This window comes from Gopherus evgoodei, chromosome 14 (genome assembly GCF_007399415.2).
Source record: "Gopherus evgoodei ecotype Sinaloan lineage chromosome 14, rGopEvg1_v1.p, whole genome shotgun sequence".
Lineage (NCBI taxonomy): Eukaryota > Metazoa > Chordata > Testudines > Testudinidae > Gopherus > Gopherus evgoodei.
This window is the reverse complement of record NC_044335.1, coordinates 16,836,187-16,847,823: the sequence shown is the minus strand read 5'-3', so window position 1 is coordinate 16,847,823 and position 11,637 is coordinate 16,836,187.

Here is an 11,637-nt window from a genome sequence, read left to right as displayed (position 1 = left end):
ACTGGTGTAAGTGAGAAAGTCAAGCTCCTGTTATCCAGAGGGCTGGTGGGGGGGGTCACAAAGTTATCGTAGGGGGGTTGTGGTATTGTCACCCTTACTTCTGCGCTGCTGCTGGTGGCGACGCTGCCTTCAGAGCTGGGTGGCTGGAGAGCAGCGGCTGCTGGCCGGGAGCCCAGCTCTGAGGGCAGGGCCACCGCCAGCAGCAGCGCAGAAGGAAGGATGGTATGGTATTGCCACCCTTACTTCTGTTCTGCTGCCTGAAGAGAGTCGGGCCCTTGCCAGCAGCTGCCAGGCAGCGGAGAAGTAAGGGTGGAAATACCATGATCTGCCCCCGCCCTCCATAACCTTGTGATCCCTCTGTGACTCCCTTTTTAGTTGGAACCTCAAGTTTTAAAAATGCTGGTCTCTCCCATGAACATCTGTATAGTATAGGGTAAAAGTACACAAAAGACCAGATTTCACAGTCTGTGACACGTTTTTCACAGCCATGAATCTGGTAGGTTTCAGAGTAGCAGCCGTGTTAGTTTGTATCTGCAAAAAGAACAGGAGTACTTGTGGCACCTTAGAGACTAACAAATTTATTTCAGCATAAGCTTTCGTGGGCTACAGCTCACTTCTTCGGATGCATAGAATGGAACAATTAATTTGGTAAGGTCCTAACTATAACCAAGACACTCAGGAACTCTCCCCAAGTGTTCTCTCAGGGTCAAATTCAGAGCTAATGTTAGCCATTGTGACTCCATGGGCCTACTTCTGCTCTCACATCAGTCAGAGTCAATGTATTATCATCATCATTCCCATCTTCCAGATGAAGAAACTCAAGAGGAAAGCAAAGGGACATTCCCAAGACAGCACAGCAAAGTCAGAATTAGAACTCAGGATGTGTCAACCCAAACACTGTCTTCAGTCTTCCAGACCACAGTGCCACCACCTCTAAACAGCACTGGATGGCAGCACCAGTTATAGTGCAACAATAGATTTCCCATAAAAAATGCTTGCATAGCCATAACATACAGGTTCAAACGCACCTGCAGCACATGCCCCACAATCCCTGTCTAAGACCCATCCTTTAATGCTTCCTGTTTATTTTGCCACAGCCTTTTAAATGTTTCATTTATTGAAACAAATATAACGTGTCTTCACTCGGTCCTTTGTTTCGTTAAACCAGGTTAAAGCTGGAAGACAAAAGTACTGTACTTGGAAATCTGAAGTGTGTGTGATACAATGAGGGGTCTTGTCTCAAAAGACTGGCCAGGAGTCAAAAGTAATGAAATGCTAACCATCTTGGGTGCATTTTCACAGCAGCAATTCTGAAATCATATTTCACGGCAGCAAAAGATAGTCTTCATCGTGTTTCACCAGATTTAGAAGGATTTGTTCTTTTTTTTGCTGCAAGGTTATTAAAAACACTTGAACCTGAAACAGTTTCATTGTGTCCATGCGTTTGCTATTTATTATTATAAGCAAGGGTGTCAGGGCCATTAAAAATAAATTGGAAGGGGTAAAAAGTGAACAAGTAGTACAAGGAAATGGGATGATTGAAAACATGCAGCTCAGCTTCCAGTGCAGAAAATTCCACTTTGGAATAATACCTTTTCTGTGATAGGCAGAGAAAAAGATATTTAATTTTATTTTCCAATTAAACTGCCTCCCCGCTTCGCCTCTAGGGAATCCAGCATTCCTGGATTGTAAAAAGAGTAGAGGCTATGATCAGTTAGACATAGAAATGAGCCCAGACACCCACATCCAACACACCTGAACTTTGCGGAAGTTCAGACCCTGCTCTGAATTTTATGATGCAGATTCATCTCTAGTAACAAGATCACATTGGTTCAAACTAAAAGGGGGTTGCATCAGCATTCCTAATGGGATATAGAGTCCCTCACCTGTAGGTCACTGAGTCCAAAACAAGCCCAATCTGACAGTAACTGAAAGCCATTGACATCTGAGGACTCTTGCGGGGGCCGATAGGTAATGAGCTCAGGACAATTCCCTGCAGATATTAACAGTTGGAGCTTATTGGCTTCTTTGTTGGCAGCCTTGCCCCAGGAAGGATTCTTCCAGCTCCAGGGGAAGGCAGAACAGCAGGGCAGTAGAGGAGGAAGCTTGCACTACAGTAGTCAATGCTGTATTTTCTACTGAGAAACAGAGCTTTTCAATTTCCTAGCATCAGTCCAGCATCTATCACATGGACAGACGTCAAATAAGGCAGCAGCTATCACAAGCATTTAAACTCACATTTCTCCCTCCCAAACAAAAAACTTGTAAAAGATTCAAGACACCAAGTGATTTCAGTGTAAGGGCTTTGAGGCAGAGAATTATTTGGCTTACTGACAAACGAGTAAAAACATCATTGTGAAAAATCACGTCATATTTAAAAGGGTTATTGACACAGCATCTCCACAGCTCTTGACTAATCAATAGGATTAAAAGGAACCCCAGGAACAAGTTCCAAGACGCTGTTTTCTCTTTCCCTCGCTGCAGGAGGCAGCTCCAAGATGCAGAGAGGCTAATCAGCACAGGAGGATGCAGGATTACAGAGAATGTTTGGGGAATGATTTTGAAGAATGAGGGTCAAAAATTCCTGTAGGTGACTGCAATCAATTAGGGAGAATGTAACCATAGGAGCTACAGAAATGAAACATTGGCTTGCCTAGCCAACAGCATGCAGGCCCTGGCACAAAAGCGGTTGGGAACGTTCCATCTTATTAAATCACTCTAAGTTAGCCAAATCTCAATTATCTGTCATCTTTATACACCTATATACATCTACAAATAATGTGCCAGATTTTGATCTCATTTACTAGTATCCTTTGAAGAGAGAGTTATTCCTGATGGACACTGAACCCAGAGTCTTGCTCACAGATTTTCAAAAGTAAAATTATCGATGATCCAAAAACCATGAGCGTTCAGTATCTGACAATTAAATGGAAAGAAACTAGAATGTCAGATATCTGCAATCAAATATTTGCCTGTGTGTATATCGTTATAAGCATATTTTATATGTTGAATTTTTAAGGCAAGATACTGTGATTAAAAATAATGAATTTGCTTGCAATGGTATTCTTGAAAAGTAACAGCGAATACTCACACACAGGCTTCTCAGAACTAAAATATTAAGCCACATTAAGGGTCAAATCCTTCTTGCTTTAATACAAATAATGAAAAAGGGACTGTTCTTATGAGCAGAGTTGCCCTATCAACATCAGGACTTCACTGTGCTAGCTGGTGTGTAGACACATGAGAGAGCCCCTGCCCGTAGGAGCTTACAATGTAAATAGTATCTAAGTGAGACAGATAAGAGCGGGGAGAAAGAGAGGTGAAGGAACTTGTCCAAGATCACACAGCAGGTCAGTGCAGAATTAGGAATGTAACTGAAACCCAGTTCTACTGAACTTAAAGGAACCAGACCAGGAATGAATTTGGTCCAAAGACACTTACTTAGGTGAGTAAAGCGAGTGAGACTTGGTGGTAAATATCCCCTACTGGTGTCAAGGGAGAACATCATACAGTTACAGGAAAGAGCTGTTACAATGCTGAAAATTTTCCACTGGATCCTTGTTGTTCATCATCACTTTTGACTGTGATTTGTGCAATGCTAAGTGCAGGGCTCACCAAGCCAATCGACTTGACAGCTGTTGAAGACACCACAGGAAAACGGTCCCCAGCCACAGAACCCCTTTTCGTCCAGAGACAACACATGCTTTGGTAGGCAATAGCAGGGCCGGCACCAGCCTTTGTGCTGGCCCAAATGGCAAAGGGAAAAAAAAAGAAAGCCGTGATCAGCAGCACTTTGGCGGCAGCTCTACCGCAGTGCTTCATTCTTTGGCGGCAATTCGGCAACGGGTCCTTCCCTCCGAGAGGGACCACCGCCAACTTGCTGCCGAAGACCCAGACCCTTTCCGCTGGCCTCCCCAAGCACCTGCTTCCTGCGCCGGTGCCAGCCCTAGGCAATAGGCATATGAATTGGTGGGGGGTAGGTAAGAGCCTGGGTATCTCTGCTCCATCAGACACCAACTTTCTTCTGCCATCGAATGCACAGTTCCATGGCAGAACTGGTCATGCAGTGGGATCTGAGTCTATTTTTCATTGGTCTTGAAAAGAAACAATTCACATTTGAACCTATAATCTGCAATACAGGACACATACTGAGTGGAGCTGGAGAAGACAGAATCTAGGCAAAAGGATGAGTCTGTTTCACAAGAATTACTCTAATGAGAACTGATATGTTTTACATGTACTTTGCAAATTTTATTCAAGGTGAAACTTTGCCATTGTATTCTCCCTTTCTGAATGAATTTTCATAAATGTGTCACACCAAATCAATGGAGAAATGTAACAAAAAGATTCAACAAAGTCCAAAAAAGAGAATGACAAAATAAACTTTGTAGCTTGATGATTTATAACTTGAAAGTCATGGGGAGAAGAGAAGCTTTGAAGGACTCTGCCTAGAAAGCAACAATTACACTGAAAACAATCTCAATATTGTACATCTTCATAGCCTCTTTGGAAACTTAGCTCCTACAAAAAGCAAAGGGATTCAAATAAAACAGGAAGGATAATTAACGTCTGAAGCCCTCTCCCCCAGTACACGCACCAAGAGGAAATGACTGGCCATCTCTGCTAACACCAGACTTGGCACTCACACAGCATGAATGAGGCGCACTGACAGGGCGGGGACAGGACCGGGATTAGAATAGCAACATGCGATTCAGGACACATCGAGGTGCATCTTGTGAGGTTGGTGAGGACTCAGGGTTGGAATCACAGAATGTAGCATGGGTCAGGATCATGAAACACTGGCATCTGCTGAGAAGGGGAAGCTTGCACAACACCTCACTGCACTAGGATGGCTCATACAGGAGCGATTAATCTTTCTTTTTCCTGACCGCTACATTCACTCACCCATTTTAAAAAGATAAAATCTCTGGGCCTGATCCAAAGCCAATTGAAGTCAATTCGTAATCTTTGACTGAGGCCCTCTGTTAGATGAGAAAAAGGAGAATATTATATACCCAACTCAGCTGTGTTAAAAGCAGACAAAGAAAACAACCCAAAACAAACTCTCCTTCCCGAACAGCAGGTAGTGCAAAGGTGTATAAGAGCAATCATTTTCCAATTGTGCATCAGGTTGATACACATACACTAAACAGGAGTGACTAGTGTTAACTGTATTTTATTCCAGTGCTCTAATTGTAACACACTTCAAAATACCAGGACGACAAATTAGGAGCAAAAATGAAGGTTGAATAAAAGCTAAGGAAAGCATAGACCAAAATCTATAACATCTACAGGCTTAAGTAAAATCCTAATCTGGTGGCAGGACAATTGTGAAGTACAAGTGTACTATGTAATCCAACACACAATTTTTTACTGCATATTCACTCCATCTCGACAACTGAAAACTTCAGAAAGGTTGTTAGGGAACAATTCTAATCCACAGGAAATAGCCTCCTTGTTTGTAAACAGAAATAACATTCAAACCTTGGCACTGATTCCCCCACAGTCCCCCTTTGAAAAGTTAGCTTTAAAAACCCATATTTCTTGAACTTTTTATTTTTTTAAAAGTAATTACAGTTTAACAGGAAATGTTCACCCCATGTAAAAATGTCACAAGGCTATCAAACTGATGGATTCAATCTGTGGATCAAGCACAGACTATGTAAACAGTATAAAATCTCTCAGCAATATGCAAGATTATACCCTCCACCCAAGAAGAGAATAAAAGCAGAGACCACTTAATAGAAAAACTCATTGAAGGGACACCTACCTGAGAGAAACATGTTTAATTAATTAAAACCCTCTTTCCTCACTGCACCACACAATGCTACTCAAGACAGTAACGTTTGAATGAGGATCTTACCACGTGAAGAGCAAAGACTTGCTTGTTACTCGGGGTTTTGTTGTGGCTTTTAGTAAATGAAATTGTGGACTTAAGTTTCAGTTGCTTTCCAGTTTGGTACCAAACAAGGCAGAAATTTGTCTTTAGTGCTGATATTTTAGATTTTAACACAACAGAAATGGAAGCGATTGTCAACCCAGAAGGAAAACTATGTTATTTTATTCAAATATTTTTGCTAGTTTCAGTCTATTCCATAGCAAGACGACATTTAGTGAAGACATCTCAAAAGAGACACTTTCAACCTAAGACTTATTTTAAAATAAAAATCTTTACCTTCTCATACTAGCACCACAGGTTAGCGTCTGCCAAGTTTTCCATCAGGTGAAATGCATTTGAATAAAGGATGTGATTCTACCACTTTGAGTAGCAACTTAGTTCAAGAGCAACAATCCCAAAGAAATGAGACTATTTGCAGAGCAAGATAATTTCCGCGCCTGTCCATTTGTGATCGCAACATCATCATGCCACTACGGCAACTGTTTACATGGAAAAGTCACATTAGAAAAGTATAAAATGTGCTTTTAACTGAGTTCACTATGATTCAGCGGCTTCAACTAAGGAGATCAGCAATGTGTCACAGCTCTACCCAGCACACTAGCAAGTGCTCCATGGACCAGAGTTTGGCAGCCACTTCCTAGATTCAGACTGGAATACACGAATTCACATTTAGTAGCGCCTTCCCTCCACATGTAGTTAGTCCCATGGACTCCAGTGGAACTGCTGCTGGTGTAAGGTACAAGCCAGCATGAGCCTGGGCCACAAATAAGTATTAAAAACTTGCTGTGTGGTGTTTAATTTTCACCTTTTTGCCAGGTTATTTTACTTTTGATTTCCCTGGAGTGAGAGTATTAAAAAAAAAAAAAAAAAAAAAAGGTCAATTTCACTTTCCATTCCTAGCGCACTTGCCCCAATGGTCTGGTTTGGCATTCACTACACTGCAGAACCCATTTTAATAAATAAATCCATTAACACAACCTTCTTCCCATTGGACTTGGTAAAAGCTTCATTTCTAGTGTTTCCCCCAAAATCTGACCCCCAGGCTTAACACTAGTCATAATGAACTCTTGAAAGGAGCAAAGTTGAAAATGTTTTTGTCGGGGAGGGCGGGCGAGGGAGGGCGAAGGGACACAGGCCCTGGGATTGTTTTTTGCTGGGAAGCATGACGACAGCCAGAGAATGAAGGGAGCACTCTAAGCCTTCTGGCCTAAATTATCTGCTAACACAAATAATCAAATTCCAGGGACCACACTGCTCTGGCGCCACTAAAACAAGGGGAGGCCTAGGCCAGGCTCCATATTAGCAGGTGGCAGCCCACGTCTGACCCACGCAGGATATTCAAGTGTGATATACAAAATACTGATGCTCTCTGAGGAAGTCAGCATCACTCATAGTATCGTGGGAAGTTTTTAATGGCTTGCTCAAGGCTAGGCCCCTAAAATGTTTACATTAATACTTACATGTTGACTAGCCACTCATTCGGTCTCATCTGGAAATCAGTCCAACAGCTGAGAAACATCTGGCAGCTAACCTTAGATGACACAATCTGGTAGCTCAGGGATTTCAGAGGTCTCTCTGGAGGGAATGCAGTTTGGCAAATTTCTTATGGAGATCCAACCACAGTTGTTCCTCAAGCCCCAGTCAAAGCTTCAGTATTACACTTGCCATATAGAAAGGTTGTTGGTGTAACAGAGGTCCTATTTATATTGCCTGTTCTGCCTTATTAGTGATTACAAAATATTTCATTAATTATACATCACAACCCCACTCCTCATCCCCCATGTTGCAGGAACGTTTCTGAAGTATGTGAATGGCTTGTGTCTCTCAGAGAAAGGAGAGAAAAAATAGCCTTTGCCAGTGTGAAGCCTTCTCTCCCCAGAAAGTCAGTGTGTGCGTTTGAGCATGTGCATACCCTTCAGCTCTCGATCCACCTCCTCTCGATTTATATCATAAGTCTATTGGCATTTTGCAAAACAAAACAAGAATCCCTACCCCAGAGAGCTTACAGTAGAAGGTAAACAAACTAGGCAACAGGCCTAGGATGTGGGGGGCCAAAGGATCTGCCAAATAAGCAGCTTTGAATGGTGACTTCTGAATGCGAAATCGGGTTGTCTCTCATGGAAAATTTTTCAGTGACAGGAGAACTAGTGAAATATATCCTAAGAGAATGAAAGTTGAGCAACTGATGGAAAAGGAATTTTAAACAGACCATTTGAAACTTACTTTTCCAGTTTATGATCATGCATTTAACTTCCCTATGTAGTAATCTTTTGAAATAAAAAGATTTTTGTTGAAGACTCAACCTTCAGTTAAGGCAGAGCTCATCATCAACGTGCTCTACCATACCCAATGGCCCTGTAGCAAAACCACCGACAATCACACCTGGAATGAAGAAAGATAGGACACAAACCCAATTTTCTGGAAAATATTTTGCAGATACATTTAAGGAGGAATACAGAGGATGGGCAAGGAGGTTCCTAGCAGAGAAGTTCATTTTACACCATGTCCCTCCATGCCCACACCTGCAAGTTCCCTTGCCTTAGTTCCCACCACCTCCTCCTACCACTTTGTGATTTCTTTGCTGTTCCAAACTTAGGGAATGGTGTGAAAATGCAAAGTCAAAAAACAGATGATGATGAAGAGAGCAGGAAGGAACGACGACTGGGAGGAGCATGGACAATAAATGTTCAATCCTGCAAGCTGCTGAGCACTCTGGCCCTGATTCAGCAAAGCACTTGAGCATGTGCCTACAATGATGATTTCAGGGGGACACTTTCAGAGGCTTAAAGTTGAGCATGTGCTCCAATGCTTTACTGGAGTAAGACCAGAGGAAAAATAGGGAGAAATGAAATTACCTGTACATGGGCCTGCTGAAAGGTAACTTCCCGTTGTTGAAAGTCAGTCCAACCAAAGATTAATACACAGACAATGTCTTCCATTGGCATTAGAGACAACTCTGCTAAGTAGTCAGAAGAGCTTTGCTTACAAAATAAAGTTTTGCAAGACAGCCACGACTGAAGTCTCTTGTCCCTCACTTGACTCAAGATAGTTAAACTTTGAAGCAGAAGCAGCCATTGCTGTGGCTATATGCTGAATTAGCAGATACTCTAGTGAGGATAGTGGTGTATTTGTGGTGGGTGTTTATGCCATTGCCCCTTGATGGAGAAAACATGGTCCCATAGTTAAAGCACTGGGCTCAAGTGATGTAAATTCCATTCTAAGGTAAGCTACAGACTTCCTGTGTGATCGCAGACAAGTCATTAAGGTTGAGATTTTCAAAAATTACTTAAATGCCATCGACTCCCGAGTCATTTAGGCACTCCTGAAAATCCCACCCCAGTTCCCTCAGCCCCTCAGTTAAATTTGGGATAAATAATACTCTTACTCCTACTGTGTGCATCTGCCTATTGCTACTACAATGAGGTCCTAGAACATGCAGGTGCCACTCTACTACAGACAACAGCTTCTGAGTAGCACACTCTTGGATAAAGCTGATCAGTCTCTCTCATCTTGCATATCACATTCGCTGCTAATGGGGGGGAAAAGCATGCTTAGTAAAGGCAAACACAGGACTATCACTGTCACCCTTGCATTCTCTGGCTCCTCTGCCACTGTCTGGTTGAGTGGCCATGGTAAAGTTACCTAAGCACTTCTATGCCTCAGTTTGACCATCTATATAAAATGGGGACAGAGCTTAATATTTATTTATACAGCACCCATGGGTATGCATGATAAATGGCAACAAACTTCAGCTGATCCTCAGCAAATCAGTGGCAGGGTCTGGCTTACAGCTCAGAATTGCCTGGCTGCTGGGCCTGTGCTCTATGCAATAGATGGCCATATCTGACTCATTAGGTTCAAAAGGCTTGTTCTTATTTCAAGCCTCAGGCCCAAGATGGGCACTACGTGGACCCTGAGCCAAGGGGGCTCTGTGCAGGCAGAGGAGTCTAGAGAACTGTTAACAATGCTCATTGCAGGATCTAGGCTCTTTAGAGTAGGAACTTTGTCCTTCTGTTTGTAGAGTGGTATTATGTTAATAAATTTACAAGTATGACGATGGCAACTTTGCAATCTAATAAGTAATGTGCTATTATGCAATTTCTTGATAAATAAGTAAAAATATAGCCTACCAATTCTCTGGCTAAGCATGTTTTAATAATTCACTTAAAATTTATTCACAGCAGATCAGAGATTGCCAAATGTTTATAAACAAGATACCATAAAAACTTTCCCCAGATGTGCATAAAGTCTGTTTGCCCCTCACCTTTTTTTAAATACAAATGAAACAAAACCCAAGATCCACGTATTTTAAACTCTGTTGGGAAAAGGTTCTCTCTCTTCTTTAAATCAGATCATTTCCAGGCAACTTTAATACTGCAGTTTTGTTCCAGTGCATGAGAATCAGAAACTGAAAGTGAATATTAAATTTGTCATTATCCAAGGTGAGATAAATGGATAAAGTAGCCACCTAAAAATATCAAATTAACATTTTTAATTAGCAAGTGTTCTCTGAAGCAGAAGCAAGATGTTTATTAAAAAAAAAGACGAGGCATATTTTTAAATCATCACTTAAGTGATAAATTTACATCTAAAAAGTTACAGCAGAAGCAAGAGATACAGAAAAAGCACAAATAAGTCCCGTAGCTTTGCTTAATTACAGAGGAAGATGACAGTTTTAATTAATAAAAATCTCATTGCAGCACTGATGTCCCCTCAAAAAATAATGTCAAACAGTGCCACATATAACTGTCCACTTCTGGACCGTGTGGAAGTCATCATGCTGAACAGGCTGCTAAAGTCTTAAATCAATACAAGAAATACAGGAGAAGTGGCTCCACAGAAAGATTTTAGCATTTAAATTAAACAGCGTCTGCACTTTGCTCAGAGAAAAGTGATGTAAAGCTAGCTAGCTCCCTCTACTGCCTGAATGCTATTTAAGTAACCGAGCGTATGTCTCCTAAGAAATCTCCAATTTTTACTGCTTGAGCAGCCACAGAAAGAGATGTTACCATACTAAGGCAGCGAGTCTCAGAATGGACACATGTTTTCAGGGCTCATACTACAGGTCTAAAAACAGCCGTGAAGAGGCTGCGGATCAGACTGAAGCTTGGCCTCTGAAGCCCACCCTTGTCCCCAGGTTTCAGAGCTTGAGCCTACACTGCTGTTTTTAGCACCAAAGCTGAGTCCGAGTCTGTAGACCTAGGCTATGAAATTCCCTGTTGTGGGTTATAAAATGCAGTGTATGCATGAGTATAACACCTCGTTCTAAGGCCACTCAAGAGTGGAAATGGGAAATTTCTTGGTAGGATTGTACTTGCTGAAAGTGATTAGATATAAAACATATAGAATGTTTAGTTGTGAAGTGCAGCTAAAAATTAAAGGGCTGTCAAGGGAAGCACTTTTAGGGTCAAATCCCACTCAGTCCTGCAGGCTGCTCCCACTGATCTCAGTTGAAGCTGCATGCATTCAAGACAAGTGATGGCCAACAGGGCCAAGTTCTGATTTCCAATTGATACCTGTTCTTATTCTCCCCTTCTCTCTCTAGAGCTTTCATTTAAGAGAAGACATGTTTCAGGACACAAATCAATTACCTGAAAGGGTCAAGCAGAAACCCCATGCTCCTTCCTTCCAAAAGGTGGTAAAATATACAACCAGGCAGATGTGATACAGAGTTGTTTCCTCTCCCTATCTCCTAGCTCTGAGGTATTTATACTAGGTTTGCTGTCTGACAACAGGCA